The 27,453-nt window shown below is 34.9% G+C and overlaps 1 protein-coding gene across 4 annotated transcripts in view; it reads left to right on the top strand.

Annotated features, from left to right (window-relative positions):
- ARHGAP15 (Rho GTPase activating protein 15) overlaps positions 1-27,453 on the top strand; it is a 626,514-nt gene that overhangs the window by 214,859 nt on the left and 384,202 nt on the right. The window lies entirely within an intron of this gene.

Below are 27,453 nucleotides of genomic sequence, written 5' to 3'. Positions count from 1 at the left end.
GGGAGGATTATTGTTTTTCCTGTGTCCCACAGTAAACTCCAAAGTTCAGGTAGAAGGCAATGAATGAATCTGGATCAAGCAATGCGAATTCTCACCTTGGCTTAACAAATCACTGTGTATGTTTGAGCACATGCATTACCTTTCTAGGGCTCAGTTTTTCTGTTGTAATATATTCATGCCATCTTATTCTCTGCTTCTTGGAAGGATATCCATATAGATTATAAAATATTAAGATTGGTAGAAAAAGAGTATGAGTCCTATTTCAACTGAAACTCAGGGGCAGTTAATATTGTTCTATTAAAATGTATAAGCCATTTTGAACAAACACATTAAAATAAACACTTATTACAGAGTGTCTCCTTGTGATGATAGCAATAATAATTTGTCATTAGTTATATTAGTTTTTTATTAGTTTTCAAATTATTGTTTATGTCCCCACAAAATGGAGAGAGGGCATACAAAAATCTATTTTGCCAACACAAATAATGCAGATTTGTTTATTGTCAGAATATCTACCTCCCTCCTCCATAAATGAAAGTCACTTAAAAGAAACCTGCCTGTTCGTGTTCATAATTAGATTAATTTTTAGCATGTTTTTATACAACATATCTTTGATTTACTGATATGGCATCTTGTGTCTCCTAATAGGTATTCTCACTTGAACAATCAAAGACTTTTGTCACTTGCCTGAGCTTTAAAGTCTGTGATAGTTAGGACATTTCACGTAGAACTTCACACTTTAATGAATGTAAGAAAAATGTTTGCCTTTTAAAAGTAAAGCTAGTACCCTCAAAAATAGGTCATAACTGGTTTTACATTAAAGAGGAGTTAGAATCACTTAGGAGATGGTAATTCATTCAATATTTTATTATATATCATTTATTTTTTCTAATTTATGAAACTATTTACTTTGTAATTAGATGGGCCTCAAGGAGCAAGTAGAAAATATAAAACATTTAGTCAACTGTCACTGCTCTCTTTATGTATTTTCCTGGGCTTTATTAAAATGTCCATTATGTGATAGTATGTATTTAAGGCCTATCTGAAAGTATGTGGTTTATATTGTGCCCAGAATGTCATCAGGGGCCTGTGAGAGGAAATTTGGAGACATCAGGTCAGTAGACACACCGCAGTCATTAAAGTTAACAGTTTGAGAATGGATAAAGTATGCAGAGGCTACTTTTGCCAGTAAAAATGTAAAAAGTATGTGCATTAGTATGAATTCCTACTTGCTATTTAGCATACGAGAAGCCTATTGGTCTGTTTTCCAGTTTTGTGTTGGTGCCTTCATCTAAAATGGCCATAAGCAATCAACTAATAAGAAAACTATTTTGAAGGACCATTATTATACAGGTTTCTGATAGGGCACATCCTTCTGTTGGGTCCTTTAGTATCATCAGGGAATTGTCCAGCAAAGAACTGCTACTTCAGAGCTGATTTTCACCTAGAAAGAGGGAGAGTGAAGAGGAGGAAAGGTGGAGAAGGACAAAGCAAAACTAGTGAACTTCTGACTATAACATTATTAACCAAATTTTGCCTTCATTAAGCAAAATTCTTTACTGGACAAAGTATGTTTACCCATACATGAACTTTACCCAGGTGGGCAGAATCACCAGTTATTGGGGTCCATTTCTTCTAAAAGGAAAGGCTTTTTAACTTGTGGTGGGGGTACGTGATGACTGTGACAGTGGCCTGAATTTGGGCATTTATAATTACTGTCACTTGCAATTAAGCAGCCAACTTGTGGTGGGAGGATTAATGTCAGAAGATTCCCCATTTTTCAGTCCTGTGTCTACATCGATAAGATTGAACTTATTGCTAATTGGCATTTAGAAGATGAACTACTCTTGGTGCCCTGGAACTTTGCTGTAACATGGCATGGAATTAGGAATATGATATCTCTATCATAGATAAAAGAGAATGGCATTTATTCCTGAAAGTATCATAGAGTCTAATTATGATATTGCTATGTATAAAATAGCCAAATATATGAATCATCAGAGGAGTGTTTATAGGACCGATTCATCACTTATAGTATATGTTTATTCACAAGACATGGATCTCTTAGAATGTATTACCTTCGATAAAATTGTTAGAAACTTACATCATTCATCAAGCATTAAGACAAAGCTTCACCCAGAATGTCCCTACCTTCCAACCATCATTATAACAATACTTTGTGGCTTTGATTCATATTTAATGCACAGTTTTAAAAGTTTTACCCCCATTGCCTTTGGAATAGAATATCTTAACATATTTAATGACTTTCAGGTTTTTATGGTACATTTTCCAAAGAGATTTATAGTTTGGGAAAATTTATACAAATAGCTTTCTTTTTTGTTTTTTATTTTTTTTAATGTTTGTTTATTTTTGAGAGAGAGACAGACAGAACATGAGCAGGGGAGGGGCAGAGAGAGGGAGACACAGAATCCGAAGCAGGCTCCAGGCTCTGAGCTGTCAGCACAGAGCCTGACATGGGGTTCAAATCCACAAACCGCAAGATCATGACCTTAGCTGAAGTCCAATGCCCAACCGACTGAGCCACCCAGGCGCCCCATACAAAGAACTTTCTTTATGTACTATCACCATAAAGAAATCAATAGATATCCTCAAGAAATTACTACTAGAAAATTATATTTTTAGGTTTTAATAGACCTTTACTAGATTTGCCTTATCCTACCTTCTACAGTCATTGAAATAAAACAATAATCTTTAAAATGTGGTTCTCTTCAAAACACCTAAATATTTGAGGTTTAATTTCAACCATTCATTATTAGCATTATTTTTTAGAGTAGTATTTTCTAAAATGTGGCTTGTGGTCTCCTTGATGCTTTATGGAAGAATTATCCATGGCCAAATAAGTTAGAGAAAGTTTGTGTACATTACTACCCTCACAGAGAGTCACAATACAAATTAATATTAAAAAAAGAATGTAAGATGTTCAGCATAAAAACATTTTCTTGCCTAACTCACTTTTTAAAAAAATTATATGAGTATAGAATAATCCCTTTTCTCTTTGGATTATATACTGCAGAACCCAATTCACTCTGCAAAACATTTTTTCAAGACTTGCTTTTCTTCTTTATGAAAGGGATAGGCAGATTACTTACACATATATAATCTGAGTCATGTCAAAATTTCTAATTTCTTCCACAGTCTATGAATCTGCTAATTGAATACTAAAATATGCTACCCAGTAACATATCTTCCTTAAAGAGTGGACAGACGGTCTTTGAAATTTCCATGACATCATAATTAATATCAACACCATTATGTTCAAATTTTACTTCTAAGTACTCTCAATTTTCAAATTTAGGGTTTCTCATACTGTTGAAATGACACAAAATATTGAATCAGAACTAAACTTCATAAAATAATTTAAAGAAATATTCTTTTTCAGAAAAGAACTAGCTCTGCTAATGCCTTTTAGAAAATTAGAAGGTTCCAGAGCAAGAAATGATTGGCATTAAGGTAAGGCCGAGATGAGGCCAGGCCTTTAAGAGAAACTTGTTGAGATACAGTTTCCCTGCTTTTGCAGCACACTGGGAGAGTGCACCAGTGTATCGATACCCTGTTGATTAATAGGTTAGTCTCTACACCCTATAGTTAGGCTGCATAGTGTATGGTGTAAAGGTGATTTTGCATTTCTCGGACTTTTCTAGTTTTTGAGAATCTCAAATCCAGTTACATAAATGAAGAACCTGAGTAGGAATCATGACATGACAGAGATATCTAGAAATACTGCCTATGAGTCTTCAACTCGAAACCAATAAGCAAAAGCTTCTTTGCATTCCAGGGATCTAAAATTATGAAATGGGTGCAGCCCAATGTCAATATACTTGTTGATTGGTTGAAAACTAAGGAAATAGAGCTGAAAAACTGTTCCAGAACACACTGAACTTATTCTGAGGTGTCTTAGTAATTGCTTCGTATTGCTAAACATTTCCTTAGAATGTCAATAATTGTTTTTCAGTTCGGGGATGTCAATAACCAACTCACTGAAATCTGGTGTCCCAAAGTTGTAGTGATGGAACAAGCATTTAAGGCTCTAAATGGTGCTCTCCACAGTGTGACTCTATGGGCTTTGGGATCATTTTTCTGAAAATAAAAGCCCTTTGTTTGCATTGACTTCAGCAAAACCTAAATGGCCCCCTGAACTACTTCCCCCTACATGTATTCCTAACAGGAATGACAATTATCCCACAGTTGTAGATTAAAACAAATGCCTGTCATGTCCAAGTGTCTTCTCACTTTCAGAGGAAACTGGTGAGCTCTGAGGTACCGTAAAGGAGGTAGGGTTTTGAGACTGCAGCTCGTCCTTCCAAAGAGCTGCGCTTACCTCGGTCGGAGTGAACATGTAGAAATCTGTGACACAATGATAGTGGCGCTATTTGTGCAAACAAGTGTCTCGTTGAAAGCAAAGAAGCACGTTGCTTGAAAGGATCTCTTAGAACCTTGAAATAAAAGTATGGCTGCCTAAGGACACACTCATACCCACAGTAGTATTTCAGCACTGCTGGCTTAGCTAACAAACAAAATATGGTTCAAATGGCTTAACAATCCTAGAAACGGAAGGCATCCGTTTAATGAGGTCTCCTCTGCTTGAAATTAAAGTAGAAGGAGTTTTACGGAGAACAGTATTCAATAACAAAATATTAAATGATAAACACAGATTGCTTAAAATCAGACGGGCCATTTTAAGAAAAGCATTTTAGCTCATCATGATATGTAGCACCTTATTTAAATTAGGAGGTGTTAATTCGTAGCTTGAATAATATATTAATATAATATGTAAAGTGAATGGCATTGTTAATCACAGTCGCGCCTGGAACGACTTTGCTTCTGTGCACTGAATGTTAATTTTGCAAAACATTAATTTCAAAGATTTTGCAGCAGTGCTTTTGTAATTAAATATTAATGTCACATGTTATTGCAGTAGCATGTTTATGAAAGCCGGCAACACTTCAAGTCAACTCATTTGTTTTTATATTTATTCTTGTACATCTGCAATCCCTTCCATTTCACAATTTCAAAGTGAAGGCCATTTTGAATAGTCAATATGTGAACATTTTTCATTGTAAGCGTTTTTTAACATCCAACAGGGTAAATATTTAATGTTGTGTTTTTAGCTGGTATAATTTTTCAGAAAATTGGCTATAACTTTTAACAACTCAAAGGTACCTAAACTGTCTCCAGTTTTGGCTTAAGTGATCTGAAAATAAAGTAGCAATAAATGTGATGAAGCTGTGTAAAAATATTTAAGAATTAGAAGGCATTATATGAAAGTTTTGAAATTAGAACTGCGATTCTGTGCACGGGATATCTCAGTGGTTACTTATGTTCATTGTGGCACATATTATCTCAAGAAAATTTAAAGGTTAGAATTCACCTTTGGTTAACTGTGTTCAAGTTCCATAGCTAGATATAGACGAGAAAAATCTCACTTTGCAATGATGTACTTCACCCTATTACATGGATTTGAAGTTATATATTTGCTTTAAAAGGCAATCCATTTTATGCTTCAGCATACTCCAAGAATACATAATACATGTGTCATTATATTGGTTTGCCCATGACTATTTTGACCAAAGCGCTGCATCTGGGATCTTGCTCATGATACTCCCAATCTGCTAATTGCATTAAGCCTAAAAATGAAGTCTTTTCCATTTTTGAACCTTGACAACAAGAATGACATTCAAGGAATTATACTTTGAAGCTATTATTTTTTCCGCTTAGTAAAGACATCTTTTAGACTCAGATCCCTTAGATACATTTTTTTTTTTTGAATTATGGAATGAGTTACCCAAGTACAAAAAAAAAAAAAAGGAAAAATCAAGATGCATAATGTTTGGTCATGGGCACATTTAACAGTTAAAAATTATATCTGCACCTGATGTTGCATGTTAACAGCTAATGCCATTTGACAGTGATGAAATTAAAGGATGAAGAAGAGATACAAACTACATTTTACAAGCATGATGGGTCTCCAACAATGCCATTTAAATATTATTTGTCACTATTTAAGATGAACCTTTCCCCTTTAAGCTATGCCATTACGCTCATTTGTCCTGTCACCGCTGACAGGCTATATGACTCACACACAAAAACGGTCATTAGGTACCGCATCTTCATCTAATTTAAAAAAAAAAAAAAGAAGGAAAGAAAGAAAGAAAGAAAGCATTCTGATGCCTCTAAAAGCCTGTAATTATTTTCATCCGAAGAGATAGTGTTGCTTGGAAGGTAATTTAATAACCTTTTGCATGTACCTGGGGAATGCCTCTCCAGGGGACCAAGGTGCCGACATGCCATTCAGTCGTCAAAACATGACCTTTAATGGTTGCTTGGAGAGAAGTTAGCATGGAATGTTGTACACAGTGCAATGCTAATTCTGCTTTCTAATATATGCAAAATTTAGTTCTTGAGCAATGATCTTTGTAAGATGAATTAATATAGGTACTGCTCCAGGAAACAAAAGAAATTGCAATGTGAAAGCCTCCCTCCACCCATGATCTTTTGTACTTCAGTTTGAAGTAGCTAACAACTTGCACAATTTGTATAAAAAATGGTGCGAAACACTCCAGAAGTTGTTTGCTTCTTTTCCCCCTTTAGGTTGGTTGATGAATTCCATTCTGTATACTATGGAAATGTAAAATAGGATTAAAGGGATTTCTTTGTTAAGTTTATTTCCCAAAATAAGGCATTGGCCCCAACTCCCTGAAAAGGGAAAAGAAAAGCTTACCTCTAATACACCCTCTCTGTTTTACAACACAATCTATGTGGCTTGCTGAAATTACTAATGCAGCTACTGAGTTAATTAAAATAAAGAAATCCTTCATGGATTTTCCTGTTAAAATATGATATTTTGAACACTTGCGTATACAAAAAGATGTGCGGGCTGTTTCCTGTGACAACCAGGTTCAGAAACTCCTTATTTTGGTAGTCTGATATTAGATCCCTCCTTAGTTAGAAATGCTGGAATTTCAACTCCTACCCCTGACATGCCATCCGTCAATTTATTAGCACGCTGCTGCAGTAAGCCACTGAACAGGCTATATCAATTCGTTTAGTTTTTTTCTTTAAAATGTCTGTAATCCTCAGCTCTGCTCTCTCAACCGGTCAGCATTAAAGATTTATGTTGCACTTTTTTTCATTGCCACACCTGAATATGGATTACTTAAATGGGCTGTAAATAATTCATATCTGGGAATAAGTTTCCATTACTGACCAATGTTGTAATTTAATATACTGTATTATGGGTTATACAATTTTAGATTGTTTTCTGTGTGCATTCAGCAGTCAGGCAGACAACAGTTTAAGTAAAAAGGGTGAGATGTTTGTTCAGCTTATTTTCATGTTCACTCTGTGTGCTCAAATCAGCAACAGGGCTAAAGGAAGCAGAAAGCTACTTTCAACTCCGTGTTTTTCTGCTATTTATGGAAATCTTTTTTTTTAAAGCACTTGACCTGAAACAAATACAAAAATGTGTAATAGCATATCATTGATAAATTCCAGAAAGAAATAAAATGTGTTAATGTAGGTGCCTAGAAATACTTAGTTCTTGAGAACTGAAAAATCATCTTGATTCTTGAACCCAAAGGTTAACTTTCCTGTTCAATGCTTGATTATTCTACGCATAAAATGCCCATAATAAAATTATAATTTATTTGACAGTTAAGTTTGAGTGAGGCTATTGGATCAAATGTGCAAAATGTTCAAGTACAAGCTGTCTTTAAAACATAGGCCAGTGTTTATTCTTAAAAGAGCTTTAAACAATTTAAGATTAAGTTGAGTATAGTAAAAATTAATAATAGATTAATACACGAAAATCTATGAAGACACACAAGATAATGATTTAAAAAGGAATAATTTAAAAAGATGAATTAAAAAGTCGAATCAGAAAAGAAGGCCAGCATAAACTAGGGAAAAACATGCTGTGAATAAAGTCTGTTAGATCTTGAAATAGGAGAACTGCTAAATAATGCATAGTTTTATTTTTCTATAATTTGCATAAACCTTAAGAGAGTATTTATTTGTGTAAAACTTGATGTATCGAGTAAGGAGAAGGAAAAAATGGCATTCATTTTGTTTTCATTTTGGTATTTAGGAAAAATATTCTGTTGCATATGGACTACTTAGACCTAATCATCTGACTGAATGTGATGTGTGTCTTGAGCCAGGGTGGAAAGGGGCTGGCTGGAGAACAGTGCCCTGGTCTTGCTGCAGGCGATGCAGGTTGGCCCATGCTCTGCTGGGGAGCAGATGGTGAGCCAATGCTTGTAGTCACACTTACCTTCCTTGCTAAATCCATAATCCCTCACTGGACACGGAGCCAAGGCAGGCTTTGGAGGCAGAAAGGAGGTTACAATCTGGACTTGGGTAGTGACTGCCAGAACTGAGAAAACAGCTCAGAAATTTCAAATGCTTAACAAGTTATCTGTCTTGTCCCTCAGCCAGTGCAGCATTTTTAAAAGTAATTAAGACATGATTGAAAATGTGTATGCCATCTAAATACAAAAATCTTCAAAAATCATCAAAACCAATAATGAAAAGCCACATTTAATATGACATGATGCAAAAATACATTTAAAGGGAATTATATTTTTGTGATTGAAAGGAAGCATATAAAGTAAAAAACAGGAAAGAGGAAGCGTTTGTTTTATAGAAAAAGGCTTCCCCCCACCCCTTAAAAACCTGGACCTTATAGAAGGAAAATATTTCATGCATGAGGCATATTTATAGGATATATGAAATATTTTCCTTCTATAAGAAAATACATAGCTATGCAACATCTATATCTATATTAACATATGCTCCTCTGTAAGTTATTCTATCAGAATATTAAATGATTAGAGCTAATTTTTTCTAAATATAATGTAATACTTATGCATGTATATGTATGTTTTTGTATGTGTGAGTGGGGTTCATCATCAACACAGACATTATGACTCAGAAAGACAAAATAAAAATATTGAGTGGGTAGCCAAATTCTAATCATTTATAATAAAAGGGATAGTAAGTACCATCTGTTTAATGTAAAAAAAAAAAAAACCTGATAAAATGTATACATATCTAGTAAATTGATAGCATGGAGTAATTCATATAAAACAAAACATATATAAGATATCAACTTATTCCACTCGTGTGAGATTGACTTACACATGTACTATCTACATAATAATCTGATGTAAGAATAAGCAAAATCTTTTGATTATGGCTGGGGCTATACCACAAATATTTTTTTAGAAACGTTTTTCAGTCTACTTAGTGCGTATAATAAAATCCCTTAGTTGTCTCCACTGAATTTTCATGGTCCTCATTCTCTTAAGCTACACTCTTCCCTTGCAGATCATTCTTATGTACACTTGCATTGAAGTCCATTAACTTGAGCAAATGTCCTATAGCCTTTCATTAGTCCATTGTACCACCAACATTCCCCAAGTTGACAGAATGGTACCAACACTCTGCTCATATGTCTGAATAACTTGAACACTCCACTTTGGGATGAATCTTTTCATTATTCTCTTTTGCTCCCCCTCTTTTGAAAAGTATTTACTTTTTAATTTACACTTAGGAAACATCTTAATTTCTTCTCTTTATGAGTCTCCTTGGAATTCATTTCTTACCAGTGCCCTTGATCCCTCAACATGTCCTTTCCCGGTAATACTGTTCTTCAAAAATTGATGTGAAGAAATGCATTTTATTTTATTTTTTAAATTTATTTATTTTGAGAGAGAGAATGAGAGTGAGGGAGTGTGGAGGAGGAGAAGAGAGAAGGGGAGAGAGAAAATCCTAAGCAAGCTCTGCACTGCAAGTGCAGAGCTCGACCCAAGGCTCGAACCCCAGGACCCGGGGCTCCAACCCCAGAACCGTGCTGACGTGAGCTAAAATCGAGTCGGATGCTCAACTGACTGAGCCACCCAGGTGCCCCAAGAAACACATTTTAAGAAATGTAGAAACATCTTTTTCTACCTCACCCTAGAAATTAAGAAATGTGTCTCGATATGCAATACGTGCAGGTCAGTATTTATAAAAGTATACGCAAGGGCAAAAATCTTCAATGTTAATACATTGCTAAATATTATATAAAGTTTTTATCCATATAAATTTTCATCTTAGTCTACATTGGAAAAGTAAGCTCCCAAATATATACTTGATATTTGTAGTAAACAAATCTTTCATGGTTTTAATAGGAAAATTTTACTGTAAAATGGCATCATAAAATAGTTTACTCCTAAACCTGAAATGAAGACAGATCTTATGATATTTACATCCATCTATTTTTTTTCTTTTTTTTTTGAGGGAGGGATAATTTCATAGGCTTTCAAACAGACCTGGAGGAGACTGAGTTAATGTGATTTCTGTTTTCAGATGAGAAGGAAAAAATCTCAAAACAAAACAAAACTTTAAAGGTCCCTTTTAACAATGCAAGTTTCGTATGAAATCAAATTTCTGTTAATATCAAAAGATTAATCTAGACCATGTGGGCCACGACAATTTAAAAATCAAATCAACAAAAAAAGATGGAAGACATTTTACTAAGAACTGAAGACAACACAAAGAAGTTTTACATCTCTGGACCCCAATTTCTTCATCCATACAACTATAGTATTTGCCTGGAGATTTCTAGTGTATTGATCACCTACGCAACATTCTGTGACTGTGTGAAACCGGAGAGACAAACTGAAGAGGTAAATAACGAGTTAAGTGCCAATGAGTAGCACAATACAGGTGATGTCTCTGGGCAATACTTAATTAATTACCAAGTAAGTGGTTCAGGCAATACGTGACACCAGTTAACAGGATGAACATTTATATGGGTTCTTAATGTTTTATGTTTTAAACCTTCCATTGCATAATTTTGATACCTAATTTGAAACATATTTTGGCCAAATTAAATTGAGACCTTAACAATGGGAAATGTTTCAAATATAAGCCTCCAAGCAAAATTTTGTAACATTCACCATGTCTCAGGACAAAGCCATGAGAAATACCCATTGCTATGTATCATGCATGGGTCCCATGTTTGGCGGGGGAACTAAGGTCCCAGAATTGAGCAAAAAGAAGGACTGTATCTGTAGACACTAGGGAGTAAGTAAAAAGCAGAAGTGAGCTACACAACCAAAAACTGTGCTGCAAATTGAATTAAAAATCCATTTTATCAATGTCCTTCAAGGTGGCTTCTGATCTCTAGTTAAGTCTTCAGCATTTTGATATGTTACCTATTAAGCTGCAGAGAGGCATATGCAAATTCTTATGTGGTATATAAAGCCTCCAAATAATTATTATAGTTTCCATCAACATTATCACAAACATTATTAATTAAGAGAGACCTCTGTATTTCCTTAAAAGGAAATAGTGCTTTTATGGCAAATGACCTATTATAGAATTGGAAATGACTACATTGTCAGAAGTTGTGTCTCTTGGACGAAGCATAAAGCAGAGATCTTGATGTTAATGGTCATGGAAGATTCTGTGTTACCATCTGTCAGGAATTACTTACCAGTTTTTTGCTGACCAAGTTCCAAGTTAAGGGGCTCCATTTATTGGCTCAAACTTATCCTTTATCTTAATTATAAATAGTGCCTATCTTTACTATTTAAGATCTGTTATAAACTATAGGAACTTTGATGGATTTAAGTAAGATTTTTAGAAATTTCTACTTCCTTTTCCTTAGTTCAGGTAGGTCATCATTTCTTGATTGAATTTCTAACAGTTTCCTAAATAATCATATCAGCCTTCTTGACTCACATTAAGGCATACTTTTGGGGCCGTCTGCCAGAGAGATTATCCTAAAATGCAAATTGTGTTCCTCTTGTCCACTTTTCATAATTCCTCCATGATTCTCCATAGCCATCAGAAAAAAAGTTCAAACTTGTCATAACTTTTAAAGCTCTCCATGATTTGGCCCCTGATTGTCTTTTTAGCTATATATATCTATCTCTATCTCTGTCTCTATCTCTAATCTCTACCTATACCTATACTTATCTCTATCTGTATGTATGTATGTATGTATGTATGTATGTATGTATGTATATCCTATCCTGCATCTAAGTTCTATCCATCCCAGAAGCATACCTATATTTATAGTCACCAAACTTTGCACCATATCCTTTTGTTGGTTTTTCACAAACTATGCTCTTCTACAATGCCATATCTTCTCATTTTTCTCTCATCAAACTCCTTCTTATATTCCACTTAGACGACACACCCTGCAAAGAGCCATTCCTAATTATTCCCCTCAAGTTCTTGGTGGATATGTTCTTCTAAAGTGCTTCCATAACAACGTAAACTATCACAATTATGCATCAGAGTGAAATTGCCTGTTTCTCTGTCTCCCCAGTCTGAATATGAACTTTAAGTTCATAATTTGGTTTATTCCTCTTTGCATCTCCAAGGCCTTGGCAACTATGTGGCAAAAAGCAGTTTTTGGCACAGCTGACCTCTCTGTTCCTGAAATTTCTTCTGTTGGCTTCTTTGACATCATGCTGTCAGGGATGTTTCTTCTATCTCTTTGGTTTCTGCCTCCTCCTCTCCACCTCTTACTTGTAGTTACCCAAAGCTCAGTATTCAACCCCTTTATCTCCTTAATATCTACGATTGCATAATTGATCTTATTCATTGCTATGGCTTGAAATTATTATCTACATGCTACCTACACTCAAATCTCTACAACCAGTCTTGACCATAGATTTCCAGACCTATACATCCAACTGCCTCTCTGTTGTCTCCATTTGGATGTTTTATACGTATCCTAAACAAGATTAAACAAGAATACATGTTTTCCTCTCCATGCAAATCTGTTTATCTCTTGGTATTTACCATCATGATAAACACACCCTCAAACCACTTGGTGGTTCGAGGTAAAAATCTAGGATTCATTCTTGACTCCTATCTAAACCCAACCCAATCAAATCATCAGTCCGACCGCTTGGACCTACATCAAAGCATCCTAGATGCATCTGCCTTTTTCTATCTTCATTAAAACATTCTGGGTCCAGGTCACTATCATCACTGTCTGCAATACTATAATAATCTTCTAGTTTGTCCCATACTTCTGTTCTAAGCCTTTTATCATCCGTTCTTCAATAGCAGCCAGAGTGATCTTTTAAATGTGTAAATGAAGTCATGCTATTTACCTGGTCAAAGCTTTCCAATAATTTTTATTGTACTTAGAATAAAATGTCAATATCTAATCCTGTTTTAGTACACCCCACATGATTCCTTCTAAATATTCTGTCCCATCTCAACCTATCCCCTCTCTTCTCACTTTGTTCCAGCCACACTGTTCTTTCATTTTCTCGGACATGTTAACTTCCTTTTCTCCTACCAGGTACGCCCCTACTGTTTCCTCTGATTAGAACATTCTTGTTCTTGATCTTTCTTTAGTTTTCTCCTTTCTGTCACTCAAATTTCATCTATGTGCCAAGGGTTGCCATTTCTAAAAGTAGCCACTTAGTCCTTTGCTATCACATTGTACTATTTTAATACTCTGAATAACACCTACCATCATATATTTCCATTTGTTTGTTTGTTAATCAGTCTCATTTGTCTATCTTCTTCAAACTCACCAAAATGCCAACTTTGTCACAAAATGGAACTTGCCTGTCTTGTTCATTGCAGTGCCTTCAGCATATAGAACTAGGTCCCAAACAGTAGAAACTCAGGATATTCTGGCTAGGTGAATGAAATAGCAATCACAAAGGAAATACATGTGAATGAGTAAAATCTAAACCATTATGAATTTAAGGATTGCTAGTAATTAATGAACAGTGGAAGAATAACTATGAATTTTGTCTTAAATTTTAGAGCAATTAGTGATATACATAAGCAAGCATTAACAAAATATATGGGTTGCTAGAGTAGAGAAGGACCTTACAAAGTATCTCATATTGTCCTATGGAGTGCTGATGAAGTAAAATCTCCTCTTGCAGTTTTTTCTTCCAAGAAGAAAAAGCCAGAGAAGTAGAAGTCAAAAGGAAATAATAGCAGAAGTGAGAAAATGTACAGTAGCCCATTATATACACTAACAGACTTCTGAATAATGCTCTCTCTAATCTTAGAAATTTCAATGAATAGGTCTTCGTTAACATTAGCTTATGGTAAGATTACTTGGTTTATTTTACACATAGATCTACCTTAATCTTATGCTATTAAGGAAAGTTCTTTTTTTTCCTTCCTTCAACATTTACTTGGAAATTATTTTGTCTTCTCACAGAAATGGTTTAGGGATCATTTGAGAAGGGGAAATCCTCCAACATTTCACCATTTATTTATTCATTCATTCAAGAAATACTAAGTACTTTCTGAAAAACCTGAAGTCTAATAAAAGATATAAAACATGAGCATAATGTTTGAAATATGTCCAAGGCAATTACATGTTACATATTATAGGTACCAAGTAAATGCTGAAACTTTAGATGAGGAGGAAATTATGCCTCAATGAAGACTCAGTAAAGGGTCATGAATTACAATATCAAGAAGTATACATAGAAATTTGCCATGTTCAAACAGTGAAGAAGAAAGAAGAAGATGAAGAAGGAGGAGGAAGAGGAAGGAGAAGAGAGGGAAGGGGTAAAAAGAAGAAGGGGAAAAGGGAGAAAGGAAAGAAGGAAAGGAGGGAGAGAAAAAAGAAGAAAGAAAGAAAGAAAGAAAGAAAGAAAGAAAGAAAGAAAAAGAAAGGAAAAGAGAAGAGAAGAAAAGAAAAGAAAAAATACAGGGAGAGAGAGACAAAAGATAGAAATGAAAGAGAGAGAGAAAGAGAGAGGGAGGGAGGGTGGAAGGGAGGGAGGAAAGAAGGAAGGAAGGAAGGAAGGAAGGAAGGAAGGAAGGAAGGAAGTCAGAGAGAGAGAAAGAAAGAGCAAAGGCATTTCAAGCAGAAATAACAATGTAAGCAAGCTATTAAAAAGGAGATCATGAGATATGGGACCTAGTTTAAAAAATGAGTTTCATTCCAATGAGGCACTGGGAGCAGACAGGGGAGTTGGAAGTATGATGGCATTGTGGTCTTTGGCTCTTCTATCACAGAGGATGTGGCATGTCAGAATAAGGAGATGAATGCGGTTCTAAAATTCTCTGTAGTGTGAAAGACAACTGATCATCTAATTTTTATTTATTAATTTTATAAATTTTCTTTTAAAGTTTATTTATTTATTTTGAGAGAGAAAGGGAGAAAACATGAGAAGGGGAGGGGGCAGAAAGAGAAGGAGAGAGAGAATTCCAAGCAGGCTCCACACTGAGTGTGGAGTGGGGCTCCATCCCACAACCCCAGGGCCATGACCTAAGCTGAAATCAAGAGCCAGATGCTCAACTGACCAAGCCACCCAGGCATCCCTGCTGATCATCTAATTTTTGTTAAAACCCTATGATACCTAACTCTCGTCTTTTGTCTTATCTTATGACTATTTCTGTCTCCATCTTTAGCTTCTGTTCCACCCCATCCCCCAGGGGTAATGTCAATAAGATGCCAGCCAGAGCACCTGTTGGGACAGAGTGAGTGCTCAGCCAAAGCTTTCCCAAAGGAATTCCAAATATTTGTCCCATGATTCTGTTAGTTTAGGTCTTGGAGAAGTTTGACAGATTAAAAAATTTCAGGTTGAAATCTCTAGATTCTTGATTCAACTTTCTTCTGCTTTCGTTCTGGTTGGTAGTTTCTGCACGGAAAATGCTGATACCCCGGTCTGGAGATTGCCACAACTGTCAGACATGATGTGCATTTTAAGCGCTCCAGGATTATGTGTCATGATCTGCACCCAACCTTCCTATTATTCCTGATCTCTAATCCTTACTTTTTGTGTAATTGTTAGCCAACTAGCCAAGACAATCTAGCTTGTCTTAAAGATGAGGAAAATCCTACCTACCTTGTAAAAAACTTACTCTGTGGAGTCACAATCACAACAGTGTTTCGGCTTTAATGGACAAATGTGCTAAGGATCAATGGTGGAAGGTGTATAAAACACCAGGCACATACTAGAAATTTAATAGATTTAGCTCCCTTACTACCTCCTGTTTTGATTTCTTGACGTCTCTTCTGGAAAGTTCCTTATTCCACATTTCCATCTGTCTAACTTTGACCTACCTTTGACCTATACAGACTCACTTTATTCTAAAACTTTAAAAAAGGCTAATTGAAAAGGTTTATTGTCCAAACCTCTGTTTTCCAGATTTCCTAGGCATTTTATCTGAACCTCTTTCATGGTGGTTTTACTCTCTATCTTTGCTTAGATATATCAGCACAGATATATGTTCTCTCCCTTATGTGTTAAATTCCAGTTCAAATTTCATATCCTCATGGCATCTAACATGGTATTTTTTCAAGAAATAGATCCTGTGTACATATATGTTGAATCAGTTTTTTTAATAATTCTTTTTTTTGTGAAACTACTGAAAAATAATTTACATTGTGGAAAATCTGTAAAATTATGTATAGAACTTGGCTTAATAAAGTAAATACTTTGCTACGTCAAATAGATAGAACATTAACAAGATAAAGCTTTCTTAGTTTCTGGTTAACATGTTTATATCATTCAAACTACCTAAAAATCTGTTATCATTTTATAACTATTTAAGAATATATATGAGATGAGGGGTGCCTGGGAGCGCCTGACTTTGGCTCAGGTCATGGTCTCACGGTTTGTGAGTTTGAGCCCCGCATTGGGGGCATATCGGGCTCTGTGCTGACAGCTCAGAGCCTGGAGCCTGCTTCGGATTCTGTGTCTCCCTCTCTCCCTGCCCCTCCCTGATTTGTGCTCTGTCTCTCTGTCTCTAAAACATAAATAAACATTTTTTAAAAATTAAAAAAAAAGAATATATATGAGATGAAATTTGGATATCAGTTCCTTTTCTATGTAATAGAAATCAAGACCACAAATCCATGCTTGTTTGATAGAGGTCTCACAAAGAAAATAACCTTTTACCTTAAGGTCAAAGTTGTCGTGTTGATAATAAATTTAAAATACCCCCAAATTAAGCAGTTCAGGATCATGTTGTCATTTTTTGTGTGAATTTTCTTTGAAGAATTTATTTATATAATCCTTACCTTTTAGTTGTTACTTAAGTATTCTTCAAACAGTCATATGGAAATTGAATTCAAATAAACTTAAAAGCAGCATTTAAAATTTGAAGAAAAAACCTCTAGTGGAAAAAATACAAGTTATAGAATTATTTATTCCTCCTAATTTTAAAATAAAATATATGAAGCATGGCCTAGATACTTCTCTGCCTTCGGCAACTTCTTTTAACCCTACCCTTCTGGCCTTGTGTTTATGGCAATTTTTCTTAAAGATATTTTTTAAAGTGTCATTTATGTTTGTCACATACTGGCAGGTCCGTGGCACTCACCATCAGCTCTGAAATGCTTCTTGTAGGCAATGTGCAACAGTAATATTGTTGAGTTTTACCTATTGTTTTTAAATAGGATGAAATGTGGAAGAAAAATAACCACACTTCCATTGATTAGACATTCCGTAGCAATCTTAATTTCCTTCACCATCTCTTTCCCATCTCTTGGGAAATGTGAGCTTCTCCACTGTTTGTGGACACTGAGGCAGAAAAAGAATTAATTTTGTTTTATCAACTCCTCTACCTTTGCTGTCAATAAATTATCTTTTCCATCTCTTCAAGGGACTGACCTCTTGCCTTTCCTACAGTTGAAAAATGCCATTTTATTTATCTTTATCATGGTTACAATTTTCCTTTTATTTGCCACCTTTCCTTTCTTATCATTTTGTTCCCCTTTCACTTCATTTTATAATCTTCCACATCCTGTTTTGAATCTCATACAACTTACTCAGTATATTGCTATTCCTTATTCTTGATTATTTTTGTATTTCTTGTTCATACTAATTGGCTCCATTTTTATATCCAGTATATTTATTACTAAGTGGCATTCATTGCCTTTGGGCATACGTTAATTTATCTTTCAGGACTTTCCATTTTCTCTCCGGGTCTTTTCTTTATATATTTCTTTTTGCAACCTCCATTTCACTTCACTTTTCTCATACATGTTGGTGTATTATTTTTGTTGCCTTTTTAATATGCCTTTGTATCTGTAATTCATGCTTCATGTATTATTAGGAGGGTATATAAAATAAACCACTGTATGTTTGTCACAAACAACATTACTTCAGATTGTCTAAAAATAGATTTAGATTCACTGTGCTGCAATTTGTCAGCCACCTTCTTTACAGCCATATTATAGGGTTTATGTAAATGAATGATTGGAAGCTAATTTGGGAAATTAAAAGGACTATAGGTATTCTAATTTATGTACCTTAGAAGTCAGAAAAGGGAGTTTATTGTAAAGTGAATAAACAAAATTTATCTCAGGAGAGATATGTTTAGTCCTTTTGAGATATTTAACTGAGAAAAGAGTGATAACCTTTTGAAGTATTTAACTGGTAAGAAATATATATATATGTATATCTTCTACACATATATATCTTTTATACATCTTTTATATATCATATATATACAATCTGCACATTTTTATGCCTTTATTCACAAAATAAGGTAATACTTAAAACCAGATATACTTTCTTTAGGAAAATATTTGAAAATCATGAAATTTAATGAGACAAATAAAAATGTACTAAATTTCAGTGCAGTGCCGTAAGTAGAAATATGCTTAGCATGTATTGGAAGAAGAGAGATAGTGTCTCAGAAAACTTCCTAGAATCTTCCACATCTTGTGGAATAAATGACATTTCAGCTGAGTATCAAAGAGTCATACACACATTGCCACTGGGAGATGAAGGGAAGGGAGTGTTTGGAGACATTCCATACTATAATTGAAAGATAGGCTTCAACAGGAAGAGTGGCAGGAAATGAAATAAAAAAAAATATGTGTGTGTTTTATTAAGAACTTTAGATTGTCCTCTGATTCAGTGGGACTCATTAGAGATTTTAAGCAGAGAAGTGGCATAATCAGATTTGATTTTGGAAGGAGAACTCTAGTGTGGGTAAAGAAACTATAGGCTTGGAGGTACCATAACCACTTTGGGTGATAAAATAATAATACTGATGAGAGACAATGAAGGCTCAAACTAAGGCGGAAACTAAAGGAATAGTCAGAAAATATATGACCCAGTTAAGGGTTCAATTAAGAGCTTGGGAATGCTTAGGATAGGTGCAGGAGAAAGTAAGGGAGACAGCATTTTTCAGTAGATTTCAGGACCACCCACTCGAATTTAAATTAGGAAAATAAAAGCTTTGAAATGGTTGTCCATTAATTCCAGTTTCATCCACATAGATGTCCAAGGTCCACTGACTATTTCCTTCACAGCTACCTTATAACAGTAGTTAATTATGGTTAACAATTGACTGACTTAAATGTATAGTCAGTGGGAAAAATAAAAATAGCTAAATATTGGATTAATACTTTATTGAATAAATGAATAGTGACACATCCAGACTTCCTGACATGCAGCAAGGGAGTCCAAAAAAACAATAAAAAATATTGCACAGACATTCATGCAAAATGAACACTGATGGTAGTAAATTCTAAAAATGGCAGAATTTGGTTCTAAATCAAATGCAATTTCCACATTTGCATACTATGTTAGAAAGCATCTTATAACTATGTTCATAGTATATTGTTCAGCTCATTTCCATAATCTAATTCAGTGATACTTATGTTCTTCAAATAGTATTCACTGATCATATTTTATCTCTTCTTTATTTTAAATTGTGGTTCTGTGAACTATAGACCACATCAGGGAAAGATTGTAAATATCATAAATATTATGCCAATTTCCTTAAAATGGCAAATTATGTAAAATTTATTTTCTACTTTTTCTTAGAAGAACCTAAGGCAGAGAAACCTTGGATCTTAAAGGTGGATTTTAATGCCTTTTAATTATAAGCATAAATTTTTAAAAATCCTTACATTTATTAAAAAATAATTATTTTGAGAAAGTAATCATGTAACTTACAGCTTTTGATTTTAAACAGATTTAAGTTTGGTCAAGTTTCTCATCCAAACTTGCTGAAATTCTAATATAATTGCTGGCTGAATTTGCAGTAAGTAATGCAGGTATTTGTTCCATAGATAAAACGCATTATTTATTCATGCTGTAAATTTATTTACATTACATTTATTACCAGTAAAATGATGATTGTGAGACTATACTGAGACCATAATGGGGGCAAAATCCTCTACCAGGCATTTTACAAAGATTATTTTTTGTAATTCAACAACCTTTTAGAGAAAGAAGGCTTTTAGTATTATTGTTATTATTACTGTTGTTGTTGTAAACTTTTATTCCTTTATTTCCCAGAAATGTAATGTCAGAGAGGTTATGTAATTTGCCCAATATTTCTCTGCTTGCAAATGTAAATCCTGGATTGGAATCCATATCAGTCTTCTAAAGCTCACGCTCATTTCCACTGGGCAATGCTGTCATAATGTGATAGGAGCACTCTCATTTTAGAAGGAGTTATAGGAAAATAGGGAGAAGGTGTTAAACAAAAGAGTCCTCATTTGGTGCAGAAGAACTACATTATTTTATGCACCAAAAATGTGAACCGTATGAACATTAAGGAATAGTAACATGAACCTTGAACAACAAACAGAACTCGTGCAAAGATATCAATTTCCTCAGAAATGTTTAGCTCATGTTTTTCTCTTTAATACCAAAGCTAAAAAGATTAAATTTCATTAACTAATTATGATTCTTATATATTTATACATTACGTTTTCATTTTTGCAGCTCACTTCAATTAGCCTGTTGTGTCATAAACCATACTTCTTATACTGCACACACCTATAGCTTTTTAAGTTATTTGATTTTGGGATACCTAGATGGCTCAGTATGTTGAGCATCCAACTCTTGATTTCAGCTCAGGTCATGGTCCTGGGGTCATGGGATTGAGTCCTGCGTCGGCTGCTTAGGATTCTCTCTCTCTCTCTTAAAAAAAGTAAATACAATTAGTTGATTTAGTTGTGATGTCTTATGAAATGCTCTAAGAAATTTAGTGTGGCATATAGGTATTTACGAAAAAAATTACATAATTAAAACAAAAATCTTCTTTTTTGTTTATAAAATTAACTGATTATATTTCTTTAACAATTATGTAGTTGGAATTCTTAATTCTTAAGCAGCATCTATCAAATGGAGGTGGGTCTGTTCTACTCATGTCCATGCTCCTTAGGTACCCACAGCAACTTCACATTCCTCTCCCCAGTGACATTGTGTAATATTTGAAGCAAGTGCTGTATTTTCTTTCATTTATTATTCTCTCTTTCATGGCATCCTATCAACCCATGAGAAAAGTGTAATATTAAGCTTTTCCATGTTTCAAATGATTATGCAAGACAAGAGGCCGTATTTCCTTAATGATTACTTTTTTCTCCTTTGAATATCTTAGCTCAAAGTGACTATCAGAGGGGTGCCTGTGTGGCTCAATCAGTTAAATGTCAGACTTTGGCTCAGGTCATGATCTCGCGGTTCATGGCTTCGAGCCCCACATCAGGCCCTGTACTGACAGCTCAGAGCCGGGAGCCTACTTCAGATTCTGTCTCCCTCTCTCTCTGCCCCTCCCCCACTCATACTGTGTGTGTGTGTGTGTGTGTGTGTGTGTGTGTGTGTGTGTGTGTGTGTGAAAAATAAACATTAAAAAATTTTTAAAAATTGACTCTCAGAATATTTGCATAATATCTCTGCTTAACTCGTGAGAGTAGGTTGTTGGTGGGGGGAGGAAATTGTTTTCATTTATTTGCTGTTGGTTGGTGGTGGTGTTTTGGCACTATAGAAACCTATTTTGGTCTGCTTTTGATGAAGACTGTGATTAGATGTAGAAAGTAATTTAAAAAAATCACTGATCATATAATTTTATGAAAAACATAACAAATAAAGATTACTCGGTGAGAACCTTTTCTCCAACAACGAAGAAAGAGTTTTGTATATTTATTTAGTGATCTCTAGAGTGTCTATATAAGATTCCAAGCTGGCATAATCACCCCCCACCCCACACACCCAACACCAACACACACAGTCACATGGATACAATAGAAATTAATACATTCAGCATAGACACATATAGATTTCATTTGGTTTGGTAGCTGTTTAGGCACTGAGCCAAACATTCCATTTTTCTGTTCTGTTTTTGTTTTTTCAAAGCTAGCTTAAAACCAGCATAAAGACCAGTGAAGGCTCAACCTGAATGTTAGAATTTTGACTAGTAGGTCTATGAGAGATAGGGCTTCAAATTCCTGTTCTGAGAAATTTCTACTTGATTGGAACATGGTATTTTAACAAATGTCCACTCTGTCAACCATTCTATTGTATTTCTGATGATCTACTCTTTTTTTTTTTTTTTTTTTTTTTTTTTTTTTTTTTTTTTTTTTTTTGAGGGAGAATCTCAAGCAGGCTCTATGTTGTCAGGCTCTATGTTGACGGGCTATGGAGCCCATCATGGGGCTCTAGCTCATGAACTGTGAGATCATGACCTGAGCTGAAATCAAGAAGTTGGATGCTTAACCAACTGAGCTACCTGGGTGGCCCAGTCTGGTGATCTAATCTTAAGCAATCATTTATCTGTGTACTGCGCGTGCTAAAGGCTTCAATGAAAGCTTCCAATTTGTGCGCCCCATTACCATGAATGTATTCAAAAGTGACCTGATGGTTTATCTCTTAACCCCAATGATTAATTTTATTCCTTTGATTTTCACAAAAATATCATCAGTTGTTCAAGAAAAGTATTCTGTTTCACCAATACAACTCCAGGTTTTAGTTGACTAATGTATATGCATGTGTATGTGTGTATAGATTTGAATTTCAAAAATGTATAGACAAATTAAGATGAACAGAGGAAATAGGGAAGACACCACATTACTTTGGGTTTTCTGGTAAATTTTTATATAAACTTCAAATCACATATTGTAAATGGACCTGGAAGTTTTTAGTGCTTGTCAATGTTTAGAAAAATCTTTCCTTACTACTTTTGTTGCACAGTTTTATTAAGAATTTGATTAATGATATGAATATTTGCTTCAGAAAAAAATGCATGTAAATGATTTCACGTTGTAGGATTCCTGAAGCTCATTTGTGGCCTCCTTAGAGTCTTTGATTCCAACATCATATCAGTCAGCATTTATTAAACTCCTACCATTTTTAAGAGAGTTTGAAAGGTTTAGTGTACAGAAATAAATGATATGGCGTCAGTATTAAGTAAGGAATACTCTACTGAGGCAGGGGCACCTGAGTGGCTCAGTCAGTGAGGACTCTTGATTTCTGCTCAGATTGTGATCTCATGGTAGGTCTTGAGATCGATCCTGAGTTGGGCTCAGCTCAAGCCCTGAGTAGGGCTCAGTGCTGAGCAAGGATTGTGCTTAAGATTCTCTTTTCCTCTCTCTCTGCCCCTCCCTGTTGCCGTGCACTCTTTATCTATAAATAAATACATACATACATACTCTACTGAGGGAGATACACACTTGAGCAAATAATCGTACTAAAAAATGTAGATAGATAGAAAAATAATACACACTTATGCAGTACCTACTTATATGCCAGATAATTTTATAAGTTCTTTTATATACTTACTAATTTAATCCTCAAGACTTATTAATAAGGTACTGCTATTATCTCATTTTATAGGTGAGGAAATTGAGAGAGAATGGTAATAAAATTTCCTTAAGACAACACAAATCCTAAGTGGCAGAACCAGGATTCAAAACCAAGTACTGTGTTTCAAGAATCCATGAACTTAACTATTATATGTGCTGCCTCTCATAAAAATATAACAGAAATGTATACAGTGACATAAGATGGCAATCAATTTTGTTGGTAGTCGAGGAAAAGTCTCAGGAAAGCACAATGAATTTGAGTTTGGCATTGAAGAAGGAAGAAAGGAGATATAGAGTACCTAGGTTGGGATGTTTTCTTCTTAAAGAAAAATATGATTTACCATGCTACTTTAATGTTAATAAAGTTCTATGTCTCCTGATGAAAGAGTAAAACATAATAATAATTGAGTTACTCATGAGCGAGAAATGCCAAATAGATGAAATGTTCTTTAGTTGTAGCAAAGCTGAAAAACCATTTTACTGAGGTTAAACTGTTATTAGAATCATGGTTAGCTCTTAAAAATAGTCCCATAACAATAAATCCCAAATGTTGTATATCTATGAGGTAAAATTATCCTGTTAATCACATATAGCTGGGTTTGTAATTGTGTTACTTCTCAAACAGTTGGCAAAGGGCACTGCAAATTAAGTTGTTGAAATCCATCATAATGGGTGAAATAAAAGCCAGTGGGTAAGAAAGAACATATTTCCTAAAAGGGAACATACTGCTCATTTCTTACTTTTAAAAAATGGGTTATAAAAATATTGTAGGTGGATTATGGGATGTTGTTATTGGAATGCGACATGTTACATCGTAGTGCCACGATTTGCCATCAATAGTAGATGCCTACTTTCGCCACCTCCCACCCCCCCTCCTTCCCCTCTGTGCCCCACCCTGCCTGATCCACTGCTGAGTTGATCCATTCTCTGATTCTGTTTCTGGCTGCAACAGTGACTCTTACACACCGCTACTAGAGAATCCATCTTGTGGCCATAGCAGCTACCTATTGAAAGTATTGTTCTCCCCTACCAGACTAATGACCTCTCTAGGACAAGTATAATGCCTTCTCCATTTGCATAATCTCAGAATTTAACACTGTTAATAAGTGTTTGCCAAAAGATTTGATCAATAAAAGGGAGAAAAAAATGAACAGATGAAGGCCATCACAACTTCGCTATGAAAAGCCATCACTCAGGGATCCAAATTTGTAAAATAAAGCAATGAACAAAGAACAGCTTAGACAGAAAGGAAATTTGGCTGGATGTGTGGATCATAGATGTAGACCTTACAGTGTATTCTAAATAATTTTCTGTCAAGTATTGATATATGCCATAATTTATATTTTCTAAAAGCCAAATGCTTATTTAACTTTAGGACTACTGTTCAGCATGGTTACACTAAAATGTGTATATTACTACTAATTGTACCACTAGCATCATGCGAGAATGAAAACTCTCTACCTATTGGTGTTTGCAAATGTCACTGGCCTCTCTTCCCCTCTTCACCTCCCATCCTGCCCTGCCTCCCTAGAGTCCTATTAAATATAAGTTTCCCAAGTACTTTCTTGTGACTTTTTATGGTCTGAAAGTAAGTAATTTGATTGGTGATGAAAATTCAGAACAACATAGCCCAAATACCCTGGGAATCAGAATTCTGCCAAGCACTTAGGAACTAAGAAAAATATACTCTTTTGCACATGTGGAATGTTGAGGGGAAAATGTGCAGCTCACTCAGTGTTAGAACAACGGTGCAAGAGTATCCAGTGGTGACATGCATAAAGACATGACCTCGCTGGAGCTCTAGTGACTTAGACATGAAACTTTAGACTGCCCTGTGAAAGTTGAAGATGCTGTTTCTTTAGGAAAGAATGGAAATTGTATAGGTTTTAGGTAAAGACAGCAAACCCACTGATAACACTGCCATGGTTAAGTGTTCCCACTGAAAACTTCTATCAACACTCTGACTCTAAGGAGTTCATTCTGGAAGCCAAGAACAGTGAAATGCCAACTAAGAACCCAACTTCTCCAAACATTCATTAAATGGATTTTATTTTTCTTGTTGATGAGTGCTTGGAGCTAGGAGTGCTTCGGTAAAGAGCAGACCCTGCTTTAAAGAAAATCTGTTGGCAAATAACAACAACAAGTTCACAGTTTTAAATTTATCACGCAAAGGGAAAAACAAACACATATCCAGTATGGCCTATAGTGCATATGCACACCCTCTCCTCTCTGACATATTCGACCTCCACATTTTCCATTGGGAACAATCAGGGTGGATGTTTAAAATTGTGACTGTTAGGTACTACAAGACTCTTAACATTACAGATGTATTCCATTATGCAACCCTTCAGAATGCTAAAATTTGAGAGATGGACTAAAGCATTTTGAAGATGAATTTAAGTTTGGGGACAGAAAAGTGAACTGTGTCCCATTCACTCTGAGCTAATCAGGAACATCAATTAACCAAAATTCCTCATTACCAGAGCAGTCTATATAAATCTGTAAATTTGAGTTTTACTTCATTTGGATTGTTTGTAACCTGTCAATGATGTTGATTCCTGAACAGTGTTCAAGTCTATCAGTCATCAGTGATAGAATTCACTCATTGAGACTTATCCCATCTGGCATGTCTGAGGTTTGTGTGGAAAACAAAACTTTTAAAATCATGATCCTGCATGAGAAGGGCTTTCTAGTCCATGGGCTAAGGGCATTCATTTTCATTAATTTCAAGTATATATGTAGTAAGACTTAGAACACATAGAATAAAATTTAGGAAATAACAGGTACCATGGAGGCTAATACTCAGCATTAGAAAAATCTGATCTTTACTATATTACAAATACAATGTTAAAGAGGTTTGAGTTGGGTTTTTACATTAATTTTAAAGCAAAAAATTAGTGCGGCGTTAATGGTTAAAAAAATATATAGAACATGTGACTTTGTAACAGAGCTTTTCCAGTCATGGTTTTAGTACATTTATACCTCAGCCTTCTCAGTGCATTTCTCAAAGGCTAATTCCTTGAATAATGCTTACAAGTAAGCTTTTAAATATATAGTTTAAATCTCTCTGGTAAATTCTCCCTTCACGACAAACATACCAAAATATTATCTCCAGTTAAACATTAATGATTAATTTAATATATTCAATATATCATAATACTTAATGAAATAGCTTTGGAAATAGCCTTTGGAGATAAATGCAGAAAGGAAAACAAACAAACAAACAAACAAACAAATGCTGCGTACTAAGATTTATTAGAATATTGAAGGTTCCCTGAACCATGGGTTTGGATGTGTGTCTTTGGGAGATACAATTCAATTCAGCAAATCAGGTGATCTGATAATATTGACTAATATGATTAACACGTGTGAAAATGAAATCATAAATCCCAATTTCTGAGATCTTTTAGAAATAATTTGTGGGTGATTAGAAGTTCAAAGCCACTCTTGAGTCTGGAGGTATTAAACAGTTTATTCAACAGATATTAAAGTATTTCTAAAACTTTAAGAAATAAAGATACTTTCTATAAATCTGGTTTGGTATTAAGGCTAATGTTATGTATCCATGTTACCTCTTGACATATTGAGGTCAATTCCCAGTTATCTATCCCAAATGGTAATACAGTGTATCAAACTCATTACCCTTCCTGTTCTGAATTCTCTTTCTGATAACAGGGGTGATATATAAAAGAACCATAGTCACCCGTAGTGCCTTAGAGAAAAGGATATATTCAAAATCAATAAAAACCTCAAATCCCTCAGAAGTATTGTTTTAGCTCCTTTTTTCAACATCATCCTATACACCATCGTTTACCAGTTCTGCTAAAAGTAGAAACATTGATTAATGTGTTTTATCTTCTTCTCCCTCCACTGCCACCCTCCAGCAGAGATTC

The sequence above is a fragment of the Panthera onca genome, chromosome C1 (assembly GCF_046562875.1).
Source record: "Panthera onca isolate mPanOnc1 chromosome C1, mPanOnc1 haplotype 2, whole genome shotgun sequence".
Taxonomy (NCBI): Eukaryota; Metazoa; Chordata; class Mammalia; order Carnivora; family Felidae; genus Panthera; species Panthera onca.
Note: the sequence above shows the minus strand (reverse complement) of the source record. Positions and strands in the feature narration are given on the sequence as shown.